At 39.2% G+C, this 22527-nt stretch overlaps 1 protein-coding gene across 17 annotated transcripts in view; it reads left to right on the forward strand.

Annotated features, from left to right (window-relative positions):
• The window catches only part of LRP3 (LDL receptor related protein 3), a 212708-nt gene that overhangs the window by 97612 nt on the left and 92569 nt on the right, over window positions 1-22527 (forward strand). The window contains exon 10 of one of the 17 annotated variants that reach the window (XM_042821442.1): window positions 12569-12631. The exons of the other annotated variants lie outside the window; for them this stretch is intronic. The gene's annotated coding sequence lies outside the window, so the exon portion shown is untranslated. The remainder of the gene's footprint in view (window positions 1-12568; window positions 12632-22527) is intronic. 17 annotated transcript variants of the gene reach the window in all.

Raw genomic sequence — 22527 nt, forward strand, 5'->3', positions numbered from 1 at the left:
TCTTTCATGGTAAATCCCCGACAGTTCAATTTGACATCAGAGTGAAGTAACACATCAAAAATTCAGTAGTTGAATAGGACATGCAATAAATAAATTGATGTACCTCTGAATTTCCTATGCAAACATTATGTGACACTATGCAAATTATGTACTGTATACATCTTTGTGTACCTGTCTATGCAAGTACTCTTACGGTACCTGTCCGCACAAGTAGGCTTATCTATATGCAGTATTTGTATACATGTACTTGTATTTTGCACAGGAGATGATCTTTACTGCCTGGAATCTTTGCCCAGAACGTACTTTCATTTCTAGTGCTTTCATTGGAGATTGTAGAAGAGTGAAATGTAAAGAATTGCTCCAGGAATTCATCTTCAGAAAATTCAGATACAGACAGAAGTTTAATGTCTGTGGATGTGTCACGGGGGAAAAAAAGAAAATCTCAGCTGTGAAAGTCTCAGTGTGGGTATTTGGGAGGATAATACTAGTCTGTTGTGGAAGATAACTCATCAAGCCAGCTGGAGAATGAAACTATAGCCAGTGCCAGTAGTGAGAGGACAGGGGACAGATCTCAGCTAGCAGAGCTGTACTGTTCCAACATGCTCAGCATGCCCGCACCTCTTCCAATAACACAGCACTTACTTTCTCTGGTTTCCTTCTCAGCTAGTACGATACCCTCCAGGCCAGTCCCTGACCAACACACAGCTGGACTGAACTGGACTGTCAGCTGCAAAAAGTGTCAGAAAAGAGGCTCTGATTCTGCGAGCAGAAAACAGTGATTATGATGCTGCAAAAGGTGACTCAAATGTGACCTATGCTGAATCCCCATACTCTTGAGATTTATCTGCTCTTATTTACAAATCACTAGCAATAAAACCCCAAAATGTAAGTTGACAAAAAAATCATATGGCTGATGTTTTTGCAGAGGTGATGTATGGCCCGACCTACTGTTATATGTCATGCATTGCTTACACCAGCACGATGACTGATGTCAGTGGAACTGGCAAGAAGGGTTAATGTTACCCTTTGGCAATGGGTTTGTTCTTAAATCTCACATAAGGCCCTTTTAGAGAGTTTCAGTGAGACTTCAGCAGTGCGTAAGACCTGCCAAGAGTTTTTGTTCTGGAGGAGTACGGGTTGGCAGGATCAGCCCTAACACGTTAAGTGCTGTTTATGATGATATTATTGCTTTGTGAATTCATTTCCCACAGAGACAGACTGGAGATGCAATGTTCAGATTCCAACTTCCTCTGTGCTCTGGGGTGTCAGCTCCATGTTTCAGATTTGGGCCCATTTCAAACGTCTAGTTATTAACAGCTATATCCAGTATTGTGTTTATAGACTATACTATAAACTGTGCAAGGAATGCAAACAGTTGATTTTCGTGAAAAGCCTAGGAAGATTTTATTTTCAAGAATAAAGAGAACATAATCACCCTTCATAGGTAAGATATGTTATTTACACTATGGGGATTCATGTCAGTACATTTTAAGTAAGTTGCTTGGCTGAACTTGTTATCTAGCTGCCAAGAACGGAAGTGAGAGAGAAGAGCCAGTGAGAATTATTGGACTCTACACTCCAAACTTACATCATGTAAACATTTATAAAATGACTTTTATTTTCAGCATTGACCATTCTGGTGGGGGCCTCTTTGTTGCTTTATTGCTGGCAGACTGCTTTTGATGGCACTTCTTGGCTTATCTGTGAGGAAGCAGCAGTCCAACAGACCTGGAACTACATGATATTTGCAACATGTACAATTAAAACTTCTAGTCATTCCTTTTTCCCTCCAGGTTCCCAGCAACAGCCAGCTGCTTGGCTTTAAGCACTTCCTTATGCCCCTGCTGTTAGCGCTGACTTGCAGTGACCGATGGTCCCACCCTGCTTTCTCAGCATGTAGTGGTGAACTCAGTAATCGTGAACTCATTTCTCTTTAGCCTTGCAGTTAAAAAAAAAAAAAAAAAAAAAAAAAAAAAAGTGTATAAATTCTAAGTACATAATTTTCAATTGCAGAGTAGTAACAAACAGATAACAATTTGCCATGTACCTGGCAATATCTACCTTTGAACAAGAAGCAGAGTAAAGTCCAGCTTTCCAGCTGTTATCAGTAGTGTTTTGCTCTTTTACAGCGTCAAGATTATATATCCTCCATGGAATATATCCTCCAAAATCAGCTAATTTCATGTGAAGGATGAAATGCATAATTCAGAGAAGTTATATATATTTTTAGATGCATGTTGTTTATGAAACAACGCAGAACAATAAGCAGTAGAGGGGAAGATGAGAAATTCAGGTTTCTTCCCTCTTGCGGATTTCTGACGATGCTACAAGTATCTGACCCATTCCAATTACATGGGTGAACTCTTTAAATTTTTCTTTCCATTTGTTGCAGTTCATCAGTACTCTAGCATTTCAGCTGTAGATGCAGCTCAGTTTATACACAAAGTTTGTTTGTTGCTGTTGTTTTCAGAGCCCTTAATGCTCCTCGCTGACCTGTTTGTAAGCTATGGCTTTTGCTCACACTCCATAAGTCAGGGAGTCTTTACTAAAAGAGCCTATCAAAAAAAAAAATCTGGGATCCCTTCCAGGGAAAGGCATGTATAATAGAGAATTCTGGCAGTTTTTCATCTGGCACTAATTTATTATTTCAAGCTGGCTTGCTCTTTAGACTATAATAAACAGTATTTTACATCTAACAAATCACTTTTAATATCCCTGACCTTGACAATGTGTATCTACTATGGGTTTAGAAGAAAAAACTCTAACCAGAAAAAGTGGGTCACAAACTGATGTAATCACTGCTTTAAGTTTCAGCGTTCCTAGTGAAATTAAAGGTATAGGGAAGAATAGAAGCTTTTTACAGAGACATCTACTATGTCAAGCTGTGCCATATGTACTCGGTTTTGAAGAGCGCAGTTTTAATGCTCAAGTGACTTAGTAATGGAAGAAGCTATTAGATTCTGTGAAGGCAGAGTTTTGCTGAAGTCAGGAGGCAGCTGTTCGTGCACCATTAAAAATTCAAGAAAATATTGTATCAACACACTCAATCGGTGTTTAATGAATTGCTTTCATTCTCGCGTTCCTTTTATCTCAGTGGAAAGAAGATTGATCTTCCCCTATGGAAAAGCACATGTGAGCTCCCATAAGACAACAGTGTCAGAAGGTTCTCTGTGTCACTGTGATGTCTTTCTCCTTTAAGACAAGCAGTGGCTAGGGAGTTGTTCATAGAGTCCCTAAACAGGTGAAAAGATAAGAAGTTGAAATGCATCTTGATCTCAGAGCAGCAGGAGGCTGCTTGTTTCATGACCCAAACAACAGGCCAACTCCTTCCAGTTCTTTACTGCCACTACAAAGTGTGAGTGTGGAATATTTTAGGTGAATTGAAACATGATACTGGCCACTGGGCAGAAGTTTTTCATCTGTTTTCCAGCTTACTTCATCTATATGTTAAGCTGCAAACCAGTTAGAGGAAATGTAACAGAGGTAGATGCTTTGCATAATTTAGAAGCAATTGGTACTCGTGTGCACACATACACAGAGTCATATGTAAAATGCATTGATTTACAATGTGATTTGAATGATTTTGATCACGTTATTGATAAAAGAAAATTCTCAGCCTGAGCTTGTTATGACCATCCAAATAGTAAAGAAATGGCTGCTTATTTGTGAAGAAATGGCTGCTTATTTGTGTAATACTATTAGAAGACACGCTCCCAGGAACGCCAACCCACAGTTTCTCTTAATAGCCTGCACCTGACTTCAAAGCTAGCTGAAATTAAGCTTATTAGTTCTACTCATGTTGTCATTATGCAGACACCTGTTCAATGTAATTCTTGCACTCCTCTCTCATTTTTTTTTCTTTTCTCCTCCTCCACCCATTATTTAAGGTGAGGCCTGGCTCTGCTCTGAATTCTTTTCACTTTAAAAGTTAGGAATTGCTAATTCTGTTTCTGTTCTGCACTGCTGGTATTTTTTGAGGGCATGAAGATGGGAAGTGATTCTCAAAATAGATGATAAATACTTATTGCAGAATATTACACAGCTCCTTCTATGATTTCAATATTTCAGTGATTACGTTAGTTCAGTATTGCCTTTCTTTAGCATTTCCTTCCAGTGTCTTCCAACTGTATATGCACATCTGTTAGCAAAATACATGTTTGCAAGAATTTTTGATATAAAACCTGAATGTCGTAAGATGGCATTCTTGGTTAATTAGTGTGGTATATATATAGGGCTTTCTAACAGTTCCAATTTAAGGTTGTCTACATGTACTATTCTGAGGTTTCTAAAAAGATGGGAAGAGATATTCTGATGGTTTATATTAGCTTTCCACTTATTAACCATCTTCTACTTACTCTGTGTAACTGTGAGGATTTTGGTGACATTTCCAAGCTCTGATCACTGGAGTCCCAAACATTTTTGCTTCAGTATCTCTTCAATCAGAGATGTGTGTACAATGGGAATGCACTCTAAGAATGTATAGAATAATCCTTTGTGATGTTTTTTGGGAGTTGTTGGATAAATTCTGCATCTCACTTATACGCATGCTCCCTTTGAAGCCAAGAGATTCATAGTATGACTAGAAATTGGTTGAATGTATACAAAATATCATGTGAATTTACAGTGCTAAATGGAGGAATTCGAATAATTATAAAAATAGGCAGACATCCAGTTGTGTTGGGCAGCTCCAGTCTGGTCACCAAAGTGAAGAAATTAGCTTTCTGCCTCAGCTGTTGATCTGAAGTTAGTGAAACATTTATAGTATGTGAACGTAAAACAACAAAAATAGCTTTTTAAGGAAACAATTTAGCTAAAAATGTGCCAGATGTTCATGCTAAAATACCAGTTATCCAATTTTCTTGTGAAAAGTTAATCTCGTCTTACACTTCAACCATGCTGTGTTATATGAGGTTATACTGAAGTGCAACATGGATGGATGGATTATGCCATATTGTCACTAATACAGTGGAATAGCTAAAGTTTGAATGGAGAAACATATTTTCAGATTTGTTTCCAGGAAGATTTGCACATTTGGGTTTCAGTGAGAAAGTCAGCAAGCTGTACTACTGAAGAACAACTTAACATTGACCAGAACCAATGCCGTGATGTTTTTCCTCAAAGTACAGCCTGTGTATTAACGTTTTTAAAAGTGATGAATGGCAGCAAAGAGTACAAAGTTGTTGCTGCGATTAATTAGTTATCATAGTGAACATGTGAAGTGCTGTATGAGAGTGTTGCAGATTATTATTTATTAATTGTTGCTCTTGCCTGTGGCCTATTTGTTCCATTCTCTATCTACTGTGTTACTGCCCTTATTAATCACATTCTTTGGTTTGGAATGGAATGCTTTGACACATGCAGCCAAGGCTGTAGACTTTCATCAAGTGATACCTGCAGGAAACCGTTATCTTCTAGTTACCAAAACATCTAACCTTGGTGTAAAGATTTCAGCACCACATTCCTAACAACTTGGCTAATCACCTGCACTATTAAAAATACATGATATGTGTTTTGCCCATCTAAAATTTCTGCTTCCTTTGTGTTTGGTTATGCCTGTGTGGAAGCTGAGAAGCTGAGCTGAGTGTCTGTACAGTGCATATGCCGATGGTAGATTGCACTGATGGCCTATGCTGCATTGGGTCCTGGCAGCAGCAGCAGAACCTGTGTGGACTGCTGCTTAAGGGGGGAGAAATTTACCCAGGTAGACACCAGTGTTGAGTCAGCAACACTGATTCAGCCACTTCTTGGCTTTCCTTAAAACTATCGCTTTACTGTGATATCCGCTGTTGTTTTGCAGATTTCTGTTCTGCTGGACTTTGAGAACTGAAGCCTCTGATTCGTGGTTGTGACAATTTCTGTAGAGAATAATGCACAGGTTTTCAGTGCTGTGGCATATCTGTGTGTCCTGACGAGTATGCACCAGAGCTAAAATAGGAAAAGTGCCAGATACTAGTGGCTGAAGCAAGAATCTGGGCTGAACTACTGTGGGTATGGAGAAGAGAGTCCACAGAAGCGATGAAACTGGTGTGAAACAATAATGTAGGAAATATTCTTGTGTAACTGTAGTATCTAGTTAAAATGCAAGAAACAGATTTTCTATTTTTCCAAATGACTCCATGTATGTGTAACTGGACATCAAGGGAGCAATAGTCTACTCTGTGCACGAGATTAGATCTCATTGCTAAAAACAGGAAACATGACCATTGAAATATGTCCCATTCCTGTGACCCTTGCTCTCCACAATAGGAAACCACTCAGTAGCTCAGTTCAGCATGGGTTTTTGGTTTTTCAGGACACTAGATCACGGACAGAAAAGCCCAGTCTGTGCTCCTATTAGGCCGATAGCTTTTCTCAAACAAGCTTTGACAGAAACCAAATCCAGAACGTAGCTTTGTGTTTTCAGGGTTGTGAAGCAAACCTTGCTACTTGTTTTGTCCAGGGTCACTGGGATCTGAGTGTGAACGCTTGCTTCCCTTTCTCTTTTACTTATTTTTGTGGTCTGGAGAACAGAATAGAAAGCTTGTACATGCTGCTTAGGATTATTAAATAAAAATATAGTGCTGAAAAGGCCATTCTGTCATTGTCCCTCCTCCAGGATATAATTGACTCTACCTAAAACCTCTAACCAAACCCTTCTGTAACTGGTCTCTGAAGACCTTCATTGCACCCAGGTCTTTCTGCTCCCCTCCCTAATAGTGATCTGCAACATCCCTTAATAACAGTTCTTTTCCTAGCTGAGACTTTTTATGTTGCTGAAATCTCCTTACCTATTACTTTATTTGCTCTTATTTTGACTTCATGTTGTTCCTTCCCCCATCTCCGTCCTTCTTTCCCTTCCTCTTCTCTTCACAGATCTCAAATTCTAGCTCCTTGAGTGCTGTGGCATAATGAAATATTAATTTGTACTGTATGAAATGAATATATTTTGATTCTTAAATGTATTTACAGCAAAAGCAAAAATGCCACTAGTACATAATCAAGAACAGGAAGTAAATGTTTCTTTGTTTCCTTCCAACCTAAACGTTACAGAGAAATAAAGGGAAGACTCCAGATGCTTTTGTCTCATGAACAACTGTTTGATAGATGGCTGTGATTTAGACAGAGCAACATGGAGCCAGGTACATTTAGTTTTGTGGCTTTGAGGCGAAATAAAGAAGCTTTTTTTTTTTTTTTTTTTTTTAAATAAAAAAAGAACCTATTAAGGATAAAGTTAATCAAAAGAAAGCATTGCTGGAATGTGAAGCTTTTTGTGAGAATAATGTGCCCAATGAAATGGGTGCTTTTAAACTCTGACTCAAGCCATACAAATAATTTCTATTTTTCTATGAGTCAAAACATTGCAAATGTTAGTTTCATCACAGTTGACTGTAAGCTGGTCAGCTGGTCTGTCTGTCTGACTCGTTTGGTGGGATTGTAGAGGAGCAAGCTGTATTTGTCTTTAGTGGAGGCAGTACTGCATTACTGGGCCTCACTGTCACTTGCTAGTTGTCCAAGGCAAACTGCAGCTGATAGTCAAAGGGGTCGAGGTGCCTGCTCTGGTCCCTAACCAATGCCAACAACTAACTGTAGGGGCTACAGCAAACTTTGCCTCGTCTGGGCTTTCAAACCCCTGCCACTGAGGGTAGGCATCCACTGCCTGATGGTTTGTTAACAATTCCCACCCACACTTTGACACACTAAGGAAAGCTTAACTGAACTGAGAAATATAATTAATGTCTGGTAGGCCTCTGCCAGTATTTATTTCCTTTGATAAACATGGCCTTTGTTTTGTGTCATGAGTGCATTGTCAAGATTGACAAACTTTTAGAATCACCAAGTCCTTTCTGCAAGGACGCCAGTATGTATGCTTCCCTTTATAATTGTACTAAAAGTCATCGAATCAAGTACTTTTTTTTCTTTTCCTGCTCTGATTTGAAGGCTTTTCCAAAGTCTGATTCTCAGATCATTAGAAATGTTATTTTGATTATCAGCTGACATTAATCCAGGCCAGCTTATATTAATTTGTCAATGTACAAACTCTGTTTATGTGTTTAAATGGGTTTTCCTTCTTTAGTGCTTATTTCTGCAGCTGTGCTCATAAACAATGATCTTGATCTCATCCCTTCTTGGCTTTTGCTAACAAGTCCAGCTCTTGGAGTATTCATTCCTTAAGGGTTGCTCTTTGCCCCTTTATCGTAGTGGCCTTCTTTGCACAGAGATGCTCTTCCAAAGGATATATCAAACAGGAGAGACTAGATTTTTTTTTTTTTTTTTTTTTAATATGACATTGATGTTTTCCTAACTGCTAGAAAAGTCTTTTGTGATCTGTTCTGAAAATACAGTTGCCTTTAATTTTGATGTAGAGTCCTTGCTTCATAATAGGCCAGCTCCTAATCTAATTTGTTTTGAAGTGACAAACTTATTATTTATTGCAGGTTTTTTTTTCTGTTGTTATTAACCCAGTTTTCATTATTAACCCAGCCTTTTATGACTTTCAGACCCTAAATTTTTACAAGTAGCTATTCTGTGATTGTTGAGGAAGTGAAACAAACAAAGAAAAAAAGATTATTCCAGTGTTCAAAGAAGACTTATTTGGGGGCATGAATACCATGTCATTAATTGTGCTATGTGTTCCTAGAAATGACCAGAATACATTCTGATGATGTTTCACATGTGTGGTCATAGCACTGAGCTTGCCAGAGTTCAAGAAGTGTCTGGATGGTGATTTCAGGGATTTGGTCTGATTTTTGGGTGCTCCTGTGTGGTCAGGAGTTGGACTTTTTGATCCTTACGGGTACTTTCAAAATTGGGATATTCTATGTGTAGGTAATTAATATATCACACTGAGTATTTAAAAAATATTCTTGACATTTTTTATTTGTTTGTAAATTACTATGGACTTTCAAATATGGTGCTCGTTATAGAGAAAAAATACTTGCCTAACCCACATATTTTGGACAAGCCATGCCTGTGCCTTGTGTGTATATAAATAGAATGAGAGTCTAATGAGTACAGAATATAGACCTCTACGGAGTATCATTAGACTGGATATGAGACATGAGGTGGAGGGGAGTAGTAGAAGGTTTTCACTGGCACTTACTTGAGGCCATTGGTATTACTCCCTTGACTTTACCATTTCTGAGACTGTGTGGCCCTCCCTAGCTCATGCTGATAAAGCAGTCATCATCCCATAGTATCTGGTAATTACTGTGTCTACACCAGGTTTTATAAATGCAGGCAGAGAAAGGAAGAGAAAAAACAACATTGCACTAGAAAATTAAATAATGGCAGAATTAATTAGTTGCAATTGATGAGTTTGATCATGCCTAAAAACACCTTTAATTCCTTAAAAGCTATTGCACAGACAGATGTAAAAGCTCAACCTGTGGAAGTGGAGAAAATTCTTGGATTGCCTCACCATTGCATATATCTTCAAAAGCTATTTCTAATCTTGCACAGGCTGCTAATGTGGAGATAGTAGCAGTTATGAAACCTGGGCCAGATTCCAGATATGTTGTATCAAAGTGTAGAATGAAGAGGAAATCAATAGTCACTCTTCAAGGAAAGCTACGCCAGAACTGTTCGGTATGGTCTAGATTAATCAAAACCATAACAGCTTTTTTTCATTAGTGGAACATTAACAAGTAAACAACATTCTTGTTTTGTTATTTAGCTACACTAACCTTTTTCGACAGCTAGGCCCAGTGATAAGTCTGGATTTTCTCTGTTTATAGAAAACTGGTACATCAGCAGATAATGGTACAACTCAATATTTATGGAGTGCTGGCTTTCTGGAAACGGAGGAAACTGGAAGTTATTACTAGAGTAGTTCATTAAAATGTAAACAGCAGCGAGGAGACAGCACTGAAAATGTTTGTTTTTGCCATTGTCTGATTATACAGCCGTGGCATGGCTGTAGTGTGAAAGTGGGAGTTGGTCTGGGCAGAAGTTTTTCTGCTGACCCCTGAAAAGAGGTAAACAGCAGCATTGCTATGTGACACCTCTGATTCATGGCAGTGGCACAATAGTGTCCACATGCGATATAACGTATCCTAACATTGGCTGGAGCAGGACCTGTTTTCTGGCTATGACAGAGATCTGTAAACCAGACTATTCTGTTCTTGTAGTAACTGCAGCAGTCTTTCAAAGAGCCTGTGACAATGGAGAGGCTGCACGATGTTGCTGTGTTTTAGTTGATCAATACATGTTACTAAGTAGAGATGCTGTTAACAGGCTTAACAATAAATTTGCTAGAAGGTAACAAGCTACTTGTCCTATGAGAGTCAAAAACAAAGAATGAACTATTCTTGTTCTACAGACCCTATAAGCTGGATGAGTGAGAGAGATCTGCATAATCAGGTGGTGAGCCATGTGTATTTTAGCTATTGTCTTTAAATGTAACTTCCTCCTTGGAGTTGTGTTGCTCAAGGCTGTGTGCGGAAGGATTTGAGCAGAAGATGGTGGAACAGCACAGTAAGCAAGAAGAGGAAAATAAAACTCTTCATAGCATAAAGGGGCAGCATAGAAGTGACAAGGTTAAGACTGGGAAATGTCTGCAGCTGATTTGGTTGATTCCAAAATGTTTGTGTTCTTCAGCAGCATTGAAGCATGAACTGTGACGTCTAGCATTCTGTATTAAAATACTTATAAGATATTTAAAGTCTATTTTCTTCCAAATAAGTCAAATGCCAGAGGCTTCAGTTTCCTGTATATCAAAGCAGAGCTCCTGTCTACTTGTATGAGAATTTCAAAAGCCCTGTGGTCCTTCCCATTTGTAGCAGGATTCATTCTGGTGTGAGGGGCCAGCAGCTCGTAGAGCAAACTTCTGAGTGCTCCCTGGTACACAGGGAGGCACTGCTCCAGATTCCAGAACTTGCAGTATTTCTGTGGTATGCTTTGTACAAAACTTTGAAAGTGTTTTTGGATGAAAAGAACTATGCAAATACAGAAGATTAATAATTAAGATTGTGTTGATTTGCAGTAATTGTGCATAATGCTTTGCACAGCAGGGATCACAGTTATTACAGGATAGGCGATCCTATTGACATACATAAAGAAAACAAGTTCATGAATCACAATGACTTTGGACTTATTTAGTCTACCATGAGAAAACAGCACTCTTGTGTTCCATAAATTTGTGCTTCCCATGCGTCAGCACAGCAGTAACAGGGGTATGGTGTACTGCAAGGGGCTCAGACCACTCCTCAGCTGTGTGGTTATTACTAAACATGCTAATGAAGTGCTTTTAGACCACTCTATGCTGTGTTTCAGGAGAGGACCTTAAAACACATAAGGGATAAATAACTGGAAAAATCCCAATTTTCTACTGGTGGCATAAAGGAAGCCAAGAGATGGTTTTAAAGTAACACATGAGCTAAACTTATACTTGCTGTAGTCTATATCATGAATGACTTTAAGTCTTGAAGGGTTATTATGTTTTTTTTATGCCCAGCAACTCTATAGAATTAAAGGTAACAAGATCCACACTATCATGTTGGTCCCCTTGAATTACCTAGGCTGCTTGTGTCCATCAGGCTGAATGGGGATGAATTAAGTATGAGGTGAATGAATGAAATCATTCTTGTTTCTGCCTAACTAGTTTTGTTTTATTTTGTAAGAAAGAACAGCATTTTTATACAGCTGTGAGGGAATAATAAGCAGAGCTGAAGAACCTGCTTAACCTTAGGGTATGCTCACAACTTGAGTAGGACTTGTGCAGATACCTTCAGATCTGGTTCAGGATCAAAGCAAACCTTGTTAATGCCAGCATGTTCACGCTGAAATGAGGGAGGGACAACGGAAAGTAGCCAAGAGAGAAAATCTAAATTCTGATAATTCTGAATCTTAAATGTAGGTGGGAGATGTTAGATAAGCAAAAGGTGTGGTAGAGATCAAGTGAGTCCTCCTACTCCTGTAATACAGTGAAAGAAATCATATGTCATGCACTCTGGATGCCTTTAGTGCCAGAAAAAATAGGGTGGAGTTAGCTCTTCCTCTTTATATCTTATTTTTCCTTTTTCAGTTTCTTGCCTTCAATTTTGGCTTCTTTGCATCTTCCCCACTGCTGATGCCTGAATTCTCCTGAAACTTCCTGTGCAAGACAGCTGTAAAACCACTGTTTATGTTTATGTCTCTTTTTCAGAGAAATAAATCAATATTTTGCTTGGTCACCAAGCTAAACAATTGTATCTATCTATCTGTAATTATATAAACCATTATAACAATTATATAATATAGATTCTGTATGTATAGAATTATATATAAATAAAAATCTTTTATATACATAAAGATCCTGTAAATCACTAAATTACAATTTTTTTTTTTCTTTTTACCAGATTAGATACACCTAAGGTGAAATTTTTCTTTTGTTTCAAACATCTCAAGCAGGTTTTCTCTAAGTTTGTTTTTATCCAACTGCACACCACTTAAAACAGTTGCTTTGAATTACGAGTGCTATTAATTCCTATTCTGTGCAAGATGATTGTAAGCAAAGTTGTCTATGTGAGCACAGAGCTGCCTTCACTGGGATATGATCTGGAATCTCTTGTTTGCTCTCACTCTGTCTTTTTGTTGTTGTTCCACTTTGCAGAAAATCTTAAATATCCACCATTCAGCAACTTCAACCTCTTCATCCCACCTTGTCAACAATCAGGTAATGGAGTAATTTTCTCCTTGCTCCCTCATCTTTCACAAATGCTGTAGAGAAGTATTTCATACAGTGACATTTCATACAGTGTCAACAGGAGAGACTGCTGCGTCGTTCCCTCCCTGCTCAGTGTAGCTTTCTGAATGCCCTGGAGCAAGGCGCTTCCACAAATGTTGGTTCAAATGCCATCAGCCAGAGAAGACAACTGATCCCACACAACCTGAATAAGCGTGCTGACAGCCGAACTTTTGGTTCTGGAGGGCTGACACCGCGACTTCCTCAGGCAGTTTTGTGAATCCACTCCCCCTCTGGCCCTGCTAATTCTCTCCAGATGAACCACTGAACAGTTTCGGGATGACTAAAGCAGCATTTCCCAGTAAATGCACCCTCCTCCACTCTATCGCTGACCATGCTCTTTTGTGATGTTCTTGTTTCTACAGCATCTCTCCTTTGTCCTCTTTATATTCCCTTTTCCAGGCTAATTTCTTCCCTGTATGTGAGCTCTTTTGAGCTCTCTGTCCACTCATTCCTCCCACTCTGCTCTTTCCTTTGAAGTTTCCACTTTGGCTCAAGTCACTAGGATGCAAGTTCTTCAGGGTTGGGCCAAAACACCTGAGATCTCCAAATAAACTCCTTTAGAGATAGGGAAGCATTCTGAGTAGGCCAACTAGCTCTGCTAAGAAGTGTAATTCACCTAAGAAGAGCACTTTCTCGTCATGACTATCCTGTTCTGCATTTAGCTAGCATCCAATCTGCTGGCTCTGTGTTGGCCATGTAGTGTGACTACATGTAGTGTGGCCATTAGATGTGGGCTATGTGGGGAAGATGCAATTGACATCTAGTTCCCTCTGTTGTCTTCTCCAGCACGGTTTATGGGAAATACCAGCAGAAAAAATTTGTTATGCTAATAAGAAAATGGTGTCACAGTCATCTTCCCTTTCAACACAGGATGTTCAGATTGCCCAGACCTGCTTGAAGTCTATTATAGTGAAAAATGATTCTTGTATTGTTAAAGCAACAGCTGTGAATACACTCAACTGTACAGAGGCAAAGAAATCTTAGATTTAGCTCAAGCAATTAAACTACTATTAAGCTTTGGTGCCAAGCTGTTGCAGCCCTTGTCTTATCCCAAGTCGTGCGAGTGTACCCAGAGCATCTTGTTACATTTCAGTGAATTAAGGATGTACTGAAAATTGTTTTAAAAGATATAATTATTCTCCATGCTTGTCTTCTGCACACTCTGGGAACGTGCAAGTCACAGCAGCCTGCATCTCGTGGTTTTCAGGTGCCGTACTCTTGAGCAGTGAGTTACCTAATGCCATTTGGCAATACAAAGTTGGCATAAAAACCATGTGAGACATTCCAATTGTTTCCTGAATTGTCTTTAAAACGTTCTTTAAAAATTGGGTCTGTATTTGAGGTCTGGAGAACAAGGATAAACCGCCTCGGTTTTAAGCTCACAACTATTATGAGTTTTTGGGGAATAAGAAAGCGAAGAATCTCCTTGAAAATGTTGTAGATGTTAAAGGTGAACAAACAGAACTTCTCTCTGTTAGAGTCATTCTATCTATTTCATTATTCAACTCCTGTAGATTAGGGTCATTTTTCTTTTATATTGGAACAGAGTTCAAGACATTTGCTATCAGAATGCAAAGATGAATAATAGATAGATGAACTTGATTGATTTTCTTAGCTTTATAGGTATCCTAAAAGTCAATCAATTTTAAAGGAAATTATCAGGTATGAGGTGAGAGTTTTACTGAATAACTCAGCTTACTTTTTTTTTGGTGGTGTTATCTCTTTGAGTTTCCAAACTTATTTAGTCATACATATTTGAAAGTTTAAATTCTATTAATTATCAGAATGGCATTAGGTATGATGCATTTTAGATGGATCCACTCCTATGTGGCATTCAGAGGACTGGAATATTAAAACTCTTATATAAATAAATGCAACTTCTGGGGTAAAATGGGTTTGGGGTATACTTTTGTTCTGGCAACAGTATGCCTGTCCTTTTGAGATTTTTCAGGTATACAATGCGCAAATCATAGGTCTGATTTAAACAGGATTAAAAAAAAGAAAGGTCAGATTTTAAATACAAGTATGAAACCACAAAAAGAGCCTTGGACTTCATTTGGTGTTTCCCTTATTTGTTGCACAACTGAAATAATGACATGAAATTATTTAGCAGTCTATGATTACTACAAACAATGGAAGGAGATTGTTTATCTGCTTGCTTCTGCAATGAAATGTGAATGCTATGCAGCTGACTACTCTGATGATAATAGCCATGAAATCAATTCTCCCTTACTTTACTCAAGTGTTTTTCTGATTAAGTGAAACTTTTCTAGTTTAAAATTCAAACTTTTTTTCTAGTTTAAAAGCTGTAAATCTCTAAGATTTGTGATCAGTTAATAGTTTTAAATTCAATACGAGCAAAAAATACGTAAGTAATTTGTATAATTTTTACTGATTCCTATGGTCTTGAAGATTCTGCCTCAGACCCTTTCCTTCTGTTGATGCTGTCTCCAGAAGCCCTGGAGCCCTTCTCTTAGTCCTGTAGCAAGTGCAGAAATCTCCTGTCAGAGATGAGGAGATCTGGGTAGGAGCATTGATAGTATTGTGTTGTGCAGGGCCAATGTTCATGGGAAATCAGCAGGGAAAGAAAGTCTGCTTTGTTCACATCCTCAGCATCTCTCACTTCCTTCTTGAAGTAGAACAGGAGTAGATCAGTAACCACATGTGTTGATGTCCCTCGTGAACAGAGCAGTGACAGAAGCCATTCTGAGTCGGACCAAAGCTTCCTCTTCCCCATGCTTGTCACTGCTGATGACCAGAAGCAGATGTTGAGTGAAGAGAGAAAATGCAGGCAGATAAGGATGTGATTTTGCAGATCTCCTCCCATCTCCAACTTTTTGTGGCTTCTACTATTTTCTCCTTAGGTGTTCCTGCAGAGTTATCATGGACAGAGTTGTCATGGACTGCAGTCTCTCTCTCTTTACATCAAATCTCAGGTGCCCGTGAATTCTGATACATGTAAACTGAAAGCACTAATTGAGCAACTTTCATATATTGATAAACTCAAATAAGAGAAGCTTAGTCTGGTTAACACTCATAGACTTACTCCTGGGATGTTTCTAGTATCCTGCTTTGATCCCCTGACTATAATGAGGAGAGTTTGAGGCATGGACAGAGCCGTCAGGCACAGTAAATACACAGATACCAGCTAGGTGCTCATTTTTCATTTGTTAAAACTTTCTCTAATTCTACAGCTGAAGGAAAGCGAAAATGTAGCAATTCCTCTCAAGCCAGTGAAGAGAAACAACTTTCAGGCTGGTTGTTTCTGTAAGGCAGTACTGGCAGGAGACAAGATGAGTTTTCTTCCTCTTTTTTTCCTTCTCTCTGTTAGTTCCAACTGATAGTGAAAGAGTGTGGAGGGTTTGGGCAATTCAGTCGGTGCATCGCTGGCCTTGCTGCAGTTCAAAGACAGGCAGTATTGTGTATGGTGCTGAGGGCAGGAGTTGCAGTTTATGCAAAGGATACGTGAGGGTGGTGGGGACTCTTCGTAGAAGCATCTTTGTTATGCTCAGATCTTGAGTTCCTGTATCTTTCAGGTTGTACAGATATGAGGCACGCTGAGGCCCAGAAATGCACAGAGACTTCAGCTTGTAGATTTTCTGTTTGCTACAGTGGCGTTTGTGAAAGGAGTAGCAGAGGGTGGCTTAGCTCCATCTCATCCTAAGTGTGTGCTGCCAAGGGAAGAATGGGGGACAGCATCTCTCTTTTTAAGCCAGGAGATTGTTTCTTGGCTACCTACTTCTAATGAAAGTTCAGCATTATTTGAGATGGGGAAAAAAAACCACCATCACCAAAAACCCTGGTGCCAAGGAGATGGTGTCATGTCTTCTGGTATGCATCTAATTCTATTGCTAGGAACTTTGGTTTTTGTTTCAGATTGTTAATGAAATCAAAGCATACCCTGGGCCTATCCAGGGAGTGGTTTAGTTTGTGTAGCTGAAGAATAATCACAAGACAATTTTCTAAAAACAATAGGAGATGAAAGAGGAAGTTTAAACCACTTCCCAGTTGAGAAAACACTATTCTGCTGATTCACATCTGTGCAGAACGATGTTTTTTCTTTTGTGCACTCACACTGCCAAGATTATATTAATGTGTGCAATAGTACACTCCCAGATGTAAAGTCCAGTAATCAAACATCAATTCTTTAGCTATAATTATCTCTTCAAATTTCGTCTTAGGTTTCAGTTTGAGCTTCCCTTCCTGCCATATCCTTTATACAAATACACTTGTGTTACTTAAGGATGCTTGTGCAGAAAAAAAAAAATAAGAATTTTGATGCGCCACAGATTCTGAAAGGGCATATCAACACACTGGCACTGATACCTCTCATGGGTCAGAGAATCACTCCGTGCAGGATGCGAAAGTTTAACAAAAATTACCTATTAAGTTAGGTAAATTGAACACTGTCAGTGTGAACAAACAGAGGGATGTTATGGCCTCTGTAAGTCAGCCCTCAAGTCCTTCAAAAACGCAACTGCTGGCCAACCTTTGGCCTTGTAACCTAAGGCAGCAGGTCACAAAAAGAGAATTCAAGATCTAACAAAGGCAGCACTTTTTGTACAGGATATACCTCACATAAAAGAGGAACTTCAGATATTTTCATTGTCAGATTTCATAATAATAAAGATGTGGAAAAAAATTCATAGACATTTTACCTACCTAAAGAATCTGAGATAATACATAAGCTTTTCCGTGAAATGAATTTAGTGTTAAGTATTCCGTGTGTACAGCCTGGCTGGAAATGCCATCACACACACTGTGATTTGTCTTAGTTGATATCAAAAATCTTGTTAACTCTTGATTGACTGCAAGCAGGACTGAGAACCTGCTGGATTTCCTGAGTTTCCTTCTCTTGTTGAACAGGGGCTCTCTTCATCACTCTCTGTGTTATGTGCCCTAATTTAAGTTGGAGTTCAGTCATGGAGGTGCTTTCCTGCTCTTCCATAGCTGCCAGAGCATGAGCTCATAGTAATGGCTGCTGTTTTACACAGATCCCATAAATAGAGTTTTGGATTAATGACACAGTGTAGATTCCTGAGTCACTGGATAGGCCTCTGACTGTTCCACAGTGCTTTTGGGCGGTGAGAAAGGCAGCCTGCAGTGTGTTTGACTTGCATCTCATTGCATGTACTGGTTTCTGCAGGGATGCTAATTAGAAGATAAGCCTGAAATTTTCTTAAAGAAAAGATAGTTTTGAATTAGTTGAAATAGGTTAAAAATTAGGACTTGTTAAAACAAAACCCAGTCATTTAAAGTATGAAACTTTCCATCTTTTTCATCTCTTACTTTTTTCCCCGGTATCGTTACAGCACCAGATGGGAATAAGAGGGCTCAGAAATAAAGCAGTAGAAAAATTGAGAAACTAAAATGGTTGATTGGTTTTTAAATGTTTAATTGTATGTAATTTATTCTGTAATTTTAATTAAAGTAAATACTATATTTGAATTTCCAAAATTAATGGATGATTTTGGTAATTTTTGACAAGTTCTTCCTGGTGTGAATATAATTTTTTAAAACAAATATTTTAATGTAGCAATATAACTGTACACCTATTTGGATACTGCCATTGAGTACAATCTCAGCAATTCCTGACAATCTACAGAGGCTGAAAGATGGAACTGGAATAGTCCCTTCTAAAAAACAGATATGAAAGCCATTGTATTGGTTTCCATGGGGACTAGAAACAAAAATATTGGCGAGGAACCTATCGAGGGAGTTTATGATACAATGGAGGCATCATTTCCTTTCTTCTTCTTTTTTTTTTTTTTAATAATTGTGAAAGCCAAACATAAAAATACATTTTTCGTGAGTGAAAAATAAACAGTTTGCGTTTACTTTAAGTCATGTTACTTTAAAAAGACATCAACAATAACTGCAAGAACTTGAGAGGTTATAAAGATGCTTCTTTTTTTTGTAGGCACTTCTTAACATAGCTGTCACTGCTAATATTAACATTGAGGGTAAATGTGAATCAGATTATGCAGCAGAAAATAAGAGTCTTTGCTAACGTGCAACATTTCATTCAGAAATAATTTTTTTTTTTTTTTGTTCCTATCAATAGGAATTATAGTAGATCTCCAAGATGTGTGATATTACAACCCTGGAACATTATACAAGCTTGTAAATTCTTATACTGAATACTCAGAATTAAAGGCTAGTTGTGTTGCTAGTTACTACTGTGCACTCATCAAAAACTGTTTAAATGCTGGCAGATTGTATTGTATTGTGATATAAAAAGAGCCAAATTTAAGGTACAGAGTTTTCAAATCTAAGGTTTGGGAATATTCATTCTCATGTCAAAGGAGCCAAAATAATTTTTGGCAACTTAGGTTCATCCCGATGTAGATGTCATTAGCTTGAGTCCTGGGAGAGGTTCTGTGTTCGACTGTTCCTGAGATTCCTTCAGAGACATCCACTCAGTAGGGAACACAATTTAGAACAACTTGAAACCTTCTTTTACCTCAAAATAGATCACGGTCTGTGACATATAAGCACATCACAAATGTTAATCAGAACTTGTAATGCTGCAAGAAAGGCTGTAAGAAAGATTCTGGAGAGCCACTCAGTTGTTATTGGACTGCACAATATAAAAGTTGATGTAGAAAATAAGAGAAATCAATCATTACTGATTGTGGCAATTATGAACTCACTGGATTGGTTAAACAAGACTTTCCCAGAGCATGCCAAAGAACTCCCTCTGTTTCTAGTCTGAATAGTGCGTTAGTTTGCAGGACCTTTCAAATGTTTCCAGTATGCATACGTATCTTCTGTGTTGTGTACTTCATAGTCTAGGCATTATTCTTCCTTTCTTGACTCAATTCCTGCACAGTAATCAGGGTTGCTGCTGGCCCTTTTCCTCCCCTTACTCTCCTTTTCCCCCAAAGCAAATGAGTCGTGTGAAATTTGAGCTGGAAGGTGGGAAGACTTCCAGTGACTCACTTGGTCTCCTTCTCCAACCAAACTTCAGCCAGGTCTCCAGAGTCAAAATCTATGGTTGTTTTTCCATTCAGGAGGCAGAAAAATGTGCACCTTCTCCTGGGCAAGATGGCTGTTCTGTGTGGGATGTTTTGCTATTTCAGTGTGTGCTTTTATAACATCTCATCTAACACTAATGTTAGCTGACTACTAGCATTAACCCAACTACTAATTTGAGTGGCATTATGACAGAGTATTTTATGAGAGTCTTTCAATATGGTATCCTGAAAATAATATCTGGAATACATTTTATATTTTATTGTTAATGGCATTTTATATTGTCGTGCTTGCTGTAAAAGAAGCATTTTTAAAACTAAGTGGCAAGATACAGTTTGAGCAGTGAAATTCTCTGAGTAGATGCCCTGGAGTAAAGTCGGATTTTGATTTCCTTTTACTGAAATGGCTTGTAAACGTCTTGGCTCTTGTGATGGTCTCCAGGCTGAGATCTGGGGAGCGGGGCAGTGCAGGCACCAGCCACGAGCCGCCTGTCCCATCTGTACCTCGCACTTGTTGAGAACGGCTGCAGGTCAGTGAGGGGCTCCCACACACATTGACACCTCAGAGAAATGGAGGTTATTCAGACTGACTCCAAAGACTGTAACTGGACTATGGATTAAAGCTCAGAGAGGTTCACAGTTTTATTAAGGAGTCAGTCCTGTCTGAGCCACTGAACTAGAGTAACCTTAGCTTGCTCAGTGTTTATAGAGCACCAACACCCCTGGAGACAGCCTTGTGTGTATCTATGAATATCTACTTGTAATAGTACTATCAAGTCCAAAGCTTTGGAGTTTGGATAACAAGATTGTTTTTCTTACCCAACTAGTGAGATACAGCAGTAGATAATCTCTCCTATTATGGCATGTGTTCCCATGCTTACTCTTAAAGCTCTTTGGCAATGCTGCTCTTAAAAGACACTGGCCACCTAACTGGAGTGTCTGATCTGGAGCACCATTGACTCTCTGGTAGAAAGAAAGAGCCTCTTGTGGGAGGTGATTCCAATGGAGAAGAGGATGAATTATCCCGCATGTATGTCTCTCATTGTTAGTTTTAAACTTCTCCATTTCAGAATGGCTCTTTTTGTAGTGAAAGTAGAGATACAGGAGTTGAAAAGTCTGGGCTTTCATCCTAATGGCTTCCTGTTTGGACAAACCACTTGTGCTGTGTGCATAATTTCATTTTGCTTTTTGGTTTTCTGCCTTGTTTTCTCACAGGATATGTTTATCTCCGAAGGGTACTATTCAAAGTTTGGCAAAATTTCAGTTTCTCGTGTTAAAGGTCCAATATAATCTTAAAGGATTATATCTGGAAGTTAATGAAGTCTACAGTTAGACAGGAAAACAAGTTGAAATAAACTTTTTTATGTGCATTTTTATATAGTCATTGTAAGCTCTACTTTTTTTGAAAAAGGAACTTAATTGTTTTGCCACTGATTTTATCTGAGACTGTGGTAAGTGAACTTGTGGGCACCTACATGTTCATTCATCTGCTAGTTGCATCTTACAGCTTTCTGAGCTTCTGTGAGCTGCGAACTGAAGCTGCAGTTCTCTAAATGAAAGTGCTTTGTGTTCCCATGTGGTCTGGAAACTGAAAATAGTGCAATATCTTAACCTTCTTGCAAGGGACACTCAATTAACGCACTGGAAACCTTAGTAAAATTTCTTGCTACAGTTTGGTCTCTGACTCCATCTCAGACTTTGCTCTCAAATTCTTGGTTCAGGCAGAGTCCTGCTGCCCTTGCATGCACTCCGCCTGGGCCACATTCCTACTCATGGCCACAGTCCCTATGTTTGCAAAAGACCTGAGGGACAAAGTGTTTAGAGAGGTCTGCTTTGCAGTAATATTTCTCTGGATCCTGGCACTCAGTGACAGCAGGTCACTCTGCTTGGCTCTGCAGTTTTGTATTTGGTGGGGACTCATGGCATGCCCTGAAAGTGGGAGTGGGATTTTTGCCACTGCTTAGGTAATGTGTTGTACCTCTGTTCATACCTCAGTTCTCCAGGAAGCACAGATTTCCCTTGATTGAGGTTTCAGGATTATGGAGAAAAACTGTAAAACTGCCAAAGCTCCGCCAAGCCTTGGTTTAGACAAGCTCAGTGTTATGTTGGATTTCTGGTTTCATCCAGGAGAGGGAGCTGACTTTCTAGCCATCCCAACTGGCAGGCTGTGCAGGAGGAGCTTTGTCACAGCTGATATCCCATGTCTGAGTGATTGTTCACATATGCTGTCCCCAAAGGAGAGTCACCCTGGGAGTGCAAAACCACCCTCTCACAACATTGGTTACCTCTGCTCAGTGCAGTAAATACAGTTACATGACAAATTCTTGACAGGGGATTATTTATTGTTAATGCACTTAATTTAAATGCTGTTACATATTGTTTGCTCTCTTCCCTCACTCTTCTGCCTTTTGCCTATTAAGGAATCTTAACAGGATCTGAATGTAATAGTTTCTCCATTGCAGCAAGCCCTGCTCCCTGTTGTATTATGGCAAGCAGGGCAGTGTTAGCAAGCTCCTATGCCTGTGGCTGGCTGCCAGCCTCGGTTGGTGACCCAGGCGCAGGGTGAGATGTGCACAAAGCAGAGTGCCTGTGCCAGCTCCTGTGAGTCTAGGAAGCAGCATGCAGAGCCTGGACAGGGGAGTGTGCCCGTGCTGCTGCACCCTGAGCCCCTTCCCAAACCCCTCTCTGACAAACTTCTCCTTGGCCCGCAGTCACTGCAACACACATAACCTGAAGGATGCAGGGTGGGAAAAGACTCAGATCCTATTTGTTGAAGTAAGTTAATGAGTTAGAAAAGAGCACGAAAGTAAGAAGGGAGATGGACTGGGGTGTTTTATAGGCACAGAAGGG

The sequence above is a fragment of the Centrocercus urophasianus genome, unplaced genomic scaffold (genome assembly GCF_019232065.1).
Source record: "Centrocercus urophasianus isolate 14NV4802_14NV808 unplaced genomic scaffold, USGS_Curo_1.0 seq_2, whole genome shotgun sequence".
Classification (NCBI taxonomy): Eukaryota; Metazoa; Chordata; class Aves; order Galliformes; family Phasianidae; genus Centrocercus; species Centrocercus urophasianus.